This window comes from Physcomitrium patens, chromosome 10 (assembly GCF_059467195.1).
Source record: "Physcomitrium patens ecotype Gransden chromosome 10, ASM5946719v1, whole genome shotgun sequence".
Lineage (NCBI taxonomy): Eukaryota > Viridiplantae > Streptophyta > Bryopsida > Funariales > Funariaceae > Physcomitrium > Physcomitrium patens.
In genome coordinates, this window is record NC_143419.1 from 7443836 (window position 1) to 7450626 (window position 6791).

Consider the following 6791-nt stretch of genomic DNA (forward strand, 5'->3'; position numbering starts at 1 on the left):
AAGAAGAAAAAAAGACTTAAGGACAAAGAAAATATTAAGAACAATATCAGTTTAGAAGAGGATAATCTGCAACTTCTAATATACTTATGTCTTATTATGAGAAAAGAATGATCCACTCTTAATCAAAACAAGACAAAGCTATGATATTGTAACTGTACTCTTGGCAATTTGTCATAGACATGAACTAGAAAATGATACATAAATCAATGAAATCCATATCAAAGAAAAAGTAAAAAAATAGAAATAATGAAGTACATATATTAAAAAAAAAATGGAATGGCTTATTGCCAAAAGACAAGAAAACTTGAGACTCTTGAAATTGGACTAGAAGCAAGAAAAGAATTGACAAGAGCAAAGAGGACTTTACTCTTATCTCTATATATACTATCTAACTAAGAGCTACGTGGCAATATTCTATAAGACCTCTAATATGTGTTGACTTTGTAAGACACATGCCTTGACTTACAAGGCAAATTTTCTATGTGTTGATTTTCAAGCTAACAACATGTGTGGCACATGGCCAATTTATTGATCATGTTTATAATCCAAAAAGTCAATTATAAAAACCTATAAAGTCAAAGCAATATCAATAGAGCTACTAGGAAGCTTCTTGAAAAGATATTATAAAAATAACTTACTTTTACCTACTTCTACCTATTTATATAGTTAATTATTAGCTTATATGTGTATGTCCATGACATGCTTTTTTTTTATTTAAATTAATAATATTTACGTAATTATTTATATATTGGATCCATTGTATGAATATAATAAAGAATCTATATACAATAAAACACACATACAACCAAAATCATGCATACTTTTATTAAAGAATCTTATATATCTTACATTCTTTCAATTACATCAATTTTTTATAGATTCTTTTTTTTCCATAAAATCCACATAAAATCACAACCTCTTATATTTTAAATTTAGATTTTACTATTAATAATAAAAACTCTTTTAAGTTGAATTAAAATCTCTTTTCAATCTTGTATATATTCAACAACATACTTATTACATTTCCTTTCATTTAAAGTTTCAAATTTTTTTCCTTATTTACATTCTTTAATTGGAACATCATCTAAAAAAGACATATTTGTTTTTAAGAATAAATTCTTGTAATAAATAATTTATCCTATTCATCATATGAACAACTGAATTAATATCACCTTACAAAAGAATATACATTTTAAATAATTCAAGTAATATTTTTATTATTATTAAATTTATTTTTTTATATGCAACTTAAAATTGATCATAATTCAAATATAAATCATCCATTGAATAAATTTTCTTTTCTACAAAAGTCCTTTATATGTACTATTAATGGTTACTATATTTACTAGCTATATGTCTTAAATAAAATGTTGTTGTCATCTAAAACGGCTAATAGGTGAAAGAATGAAGAAAATATCATATTTTTGAAGATCTTATTTCAAATTTGATATAACAAATTATCTTAAGAACATAGATAATAGTGAAGGGGTAGAAAAATTAAAGATGCTAATATTGCCTTTTTTATAAAATAGGCTTCTACTCACTTTGTAGGACTAAAAACAGAGTAAATAAGATGGATTTGAAAAATAAACAATATAGGCACCTTTAGAAAGAAGTTAAGAGTAGTTTGTGGCAAAAACTACTATAGAAATATAAGAGTTGATACTTGAAGAAGAGCAGTTATCTATCTGGATCAAAATCAGACCCCAATGCACAAAACCAAGCCTCAACAATGATTTTAGGGTTTTTTTGGAGATTGGAGAATAAGATTTGGGAGCTTAATTGATGAAGTTTTTTTAAGCATTAATTTGAAGTGATATAAGTATGTATTGACTTTATAAGAGCTTTGCAAGTTGGGATTTGTTTTAGGTGACTTTGGATTTGTGAAATAAAATGGGTGATACTTTTTGGAGAATTTCGTAAGTTTGGCAGTAGATCTATAGATGAAAATTTTTGGAATTGTGGATGTAGTTGTGTTTGATTGAATAGCTAAATAAAAAAGCATGAAGGTTTTTGTGCATTATAGTCTTGGAATTTAGGATTTTAAAGACTAGTGAGGTTTTTTTAGATATCTATCAATTTGCCAATTAGATTGAGAAAAATATTTTTTATAAAAATAGTCAGCTTAATTTCTAACAAGTGTATAAAGTTTGAAAGCAAAGAAATGGTTCAATCAGAATTAATTGGCTCTAAGAGGTTGGCATCAAGGTTAGAGAAGGAGGCCGTCCAACACCCAAACACATTTTTGATGTTATCATCTATTTGGTAATTTTGATCATTTTTATTTTTTTCATACTTGTTTTCAACTTAATTGTTAAGAGGTGTACAAATTTTGAGTTAAAATCAATAGTTCATTCATTAGTTATTAAGGTCTAAATGTACTATAAGATTTACTTGGAATTAATTAGGATTCAATTAGAGATTGGTTAGGATTTGATTTAGGTTAGGATTTTTCTAGAATTTGATTAGGATTTTTTTAATGTTTGGTTAGGATTTGTTTAGGGTTTGATTTGGATTCATCTAGGATTTAACTAGGATTTGTCTAAAATTTATTTAGATTTTGGTTAAAGTTTGTTTAGGATTTGATTAGGATTTGATAAGGATTTATTTAGGATTTCATTAGATTTTAACTAAATTTAGGATTTGTCTCAGATTTGTCTAGGATTTGGTTAGGGCTTATTTAGAATTTGTTTAGGATTTGACTAAGATTTGTTTAGAATTTGTTTAGAATTTGGTTAGGATTTGTTTAAATTTTGATTAGAATTTGATTAAGATTTGACTAAGATTTGTTTAGAATTTGGTTAGGATTTGTTTAAATTTTGATTAGAATTTGATTAAGATTTGACTAAGATTTGTTTAGAATTTAGTTAAGGCTTATTTAGGATTTTTCTAGGATTTGATTAAGATTTGTCAAAGATTTAGTTAAGATTATTTAGGATTTGACTAAGGTTTATTTAGAATTTGTTTGGAATTTGATTAAGATTTGTCTAGGATTTGATTAGGGCCATTTAAGATTTGATCAAGGTCTAACTAGGATTTGACCAAGGTTTTATTAGGTTTTGACTAAGATTTAATTAAGTTTTTTATTTTAGTATTTTATTAAGATTTCTATTTTTTTCTTTTTTTTTGAATTTCTATGTTATTTTGTTATGATTTTTTTAAAGGAATTCTAATAATTCTTTATATTTCTTATATAATTCCATTGAAATTTTTATTAAATTTGATTGATGTTTAATTGTATTTGTTCATATTTAATTATAATTTAATTAAGAATCTATTAGAGTTGTTGGGACTTGTTATTGCAATTTTCCTTTTATCTTCCACAGCCAGCTGTCTGATGTATTCTCAAGCCAAATGCCACATAATATGACAATGTAATGATCCATTTTTCTTAGGCACCATAAATCAATAACTAGAATATGGAGTAAAAAAATGTTTCAATATCTTCATTTGTATCTTTTTTTTTTAATAACTTCACCAATTTAGGTAAGTGTACCTTTGGCACAAGAATTGGCCTCAAATTCCAAAGTACATGTAATATTGTGAAGATAATCATAAGAGCTAAAATATTAGAATCTACACATCATACTTCATAAGTTTCAAAGGCTAATACTTTATTTCATTTTGAAAGTATTTTTTAAAATATTCAATTTCTTTTGGTAATAAAAATACATTAAATCCAATCTTCAATTTTTTAAAATTTTCTTTGATAAATTGATAAAAAATATTCTTTAAATCTCTTAAATTCTCTTTTCTTGATTCTTCTTCTATTTATTCTGTAGAATCCTCTAAAAAAGATTTAATAACAAATTTTTATCTTATCTATTATTTTATATTTTATTTCTATAATAATCTCTAGTGCTTTAAAAGATTTAAGCATAGAATAAACCTTCTTTAAATGATTTTGAACAACTTTATTATCATCTTTCAATTCAATGAATGCAATTACTTCCAAAAAAATCTTCCAATCCACTTTTTTTATGAATATCAAAAATCTTTTCATCATCTTTTAATATTTCTAATTTATATATATATATATATATATATATTAATATTACATAGTTTTTTTTAAAAAAAAATCTAATTTTATTTTTATAGATATGTTTTAAAAAATTCTAATAAAATAGGTATTAAATATACTTATATATCTTATAATAGTATTTTTTTAGTTCTCTATAATCTTGCTTTATAGTGATATTTTTCTAAAATCCTTAAATTCTTCAATAATTTTTGGCAATAGATTCTTTAATAATTCTTGGCAATTAGATCATATTATAATTTAATTAGATTTTTTTTAGGATTTTATTAGAATTATTAAGATCATTTTGTTGCAAGTTCTTTCTTCTTTGTATAGATAGGTGTCTAGTACATTCTTAAATAAACTTTATGTAATATGACATTATCTTGTGTATTATTAGATGTTTAAATTGTCCATCTATGCTCAATATTAATTGGCCACCTTTTGTTCTTGTAAAGATCTTTGGACGTAAGATTTTTTTCAAAACCATTCTCAACTAAAGCAACAATTAGTTCTTCTATATCTTCAACTTTCATCAATACTTTAAGAATTATCTAAGTCTAATATTTCTAAATATAATGACTTAAAGCTTTTATTTCCTTATATCAATAGCATGACTCAATTCCACTTCGTCCATTAATTGCTTCTTTTGTTTAATGATGTCAATAATAATATAATAAAATTTCTTCTTTGTAATTTCTAAAATCTTTTTTAATGTGAACTCTATCTTAATATTTAATATACAATATTTAAGCATCTCTTTCAAATTTATTGTTGCTTTAATATTAAAAATAGTTTATACGCTATTGAATTACATTTATCTTTTGTTTCTTTACTTTTTATCTTCTTACATTGCTAAAGTAACTTTTGTAGATAATTCTTAGGAAGCCATATCACAAGTCTTGTCTCCTTTAAATTGCTTCTTAAAAAAAACTTCCATCAAGACTGAATATTAGCTCTCAACAATATATGCATGGATTAAAAAGTCTCTACATAATCTTCTCAATATGTTGTATTATAAATTATAGAAAAATTCTTCAACAATGCTTTCTATGTCGTCTTATTTTTTTACATTGCAGAAATGGCAAAAGACCAAAATTTACTTGTTTTTATATTTTTGTTCAAGTCATCATCCATTTTTCACAAATATACATAGGTACTCTAGTAAATACCTATATAATTAGGTAGAAGTAGATAAAAGTAGGTTAATTTCATAATACCTTTTAGAGATATTTTTTAGAAGCTTCATAGTTGTTGTTTTGACTTTACTTTTATTTGTAATTGATTGATAGGTTAGAAACTTGGTCAATAAGTTAACCACGTATTAGTAGTGTCATGGACATACATTGGAAGATTCTTCGAATATTCTTCTAGAATATTCTCTAAAGATTCTCTAAAGATTCTTTTAGAAGGTTCTAGAAGATTCTTAGAATATTCCCTAAAGATTCTCTTAGAAGGTTCTAGAATATTCTTAGAAGGTTCTAGAATATTCTGATAGGTTCTAGGAAGTTGCTCGAGAAGTTTCCTAATTAGTAGAAGTTGTTAGAGAAGCGTCCTAGTTAGCGGAAGTAGCTCGAGAAGCTTCCTATTCAGTAGTATATATAGGAGTCGAGGCTGAAGGGTTCTTCAGTCTCGACAACACATCTCTTGGAGTTCTAGCTCACCTTTCTGGTGTTGTTCTTGTACTCATCTGTTTAATCTAGTTCTGCCACTTCTTCTTGAACTTCTTGTTAGATTTCAAGTCTGTATTTTGTGTCCGTGACAGTTTGTCGAGACTACATTTTCACTGGTATCAGAGCTAGTTCCTTCTTGTTAGAGAGTGGATTACCCCTCTTCTTGAAGGTGTGCTAGTGTTTTAGAGGTTGCGGATTACCCTCCTCTAAACAGATATCTCTTCTTTCTCAATATTGGAGCCTTATTCTTCTTGGAGAGAGTGGATTACCCCTCATCTTGGAGTCTTAAGGCGTTTTAGAGGTTGCGGAGTACTCTCCTCTGAACCAATATTGTCCTCTTGTCAAAACTCTTTTTTCTTCTTTTTGAAGGTTAGCCGAAGGTTAAGACGTTAAAATGGCTGAAAGTTTGGAATCCAAACTAGACGCCATCATAAATGCTCTTGCCTCGTTGTCACATAGGACAACAGAGATCGAAGGAGTCATGGTAGGACTCCATAACAATGGAGCATCTGGGATAGCGCCATCTAAAGCATATCAGCCTCAAACTTCTGCGCCAGAAGAAGCAGTTCTACCTCCATTTCAACAAGATCGAGTAGTCCTACATCGAAAGGAGCCTCGAGTTAGTCTTCCGGATAAGTTTGATGGAACTCGTTCCAAGTTTCGAGGTTTTGTCAACCAAATCACGTTGATAACAATTTTACAGCCCGAACGTTATCCGACGGAGGAAGCGCGTGTTGGGCTTGTTGGAACCTTGCTTACAGCACAAGCTCTGTCTTGGTTTACTCCCTTGTTCGAGAAGCGATCGCCAATCCTGAGCAACTTTGAAACGTTCTTGGAGGCGTTTGCAGAAGCATTTGGCGAACATGATAAAATTCGATGGGCTACAACAAAGATCCGATCGCTACGACAAGGAACACGCTCTGCATCAGTCTATGCCTCGGATTTCAGACAATTGGCAATTGACATTAATTGGGGTGAAGAGGCGTTGGTGAGTCAGTTTTATTAAGGCTTGAAGGGTGATGTGAAGGACTTGCTGTTATCTCTTCCTGATCCTCAAACGCTCAACGAAGCTATTAGCCAAGCTGTAAAGTGTGACAACC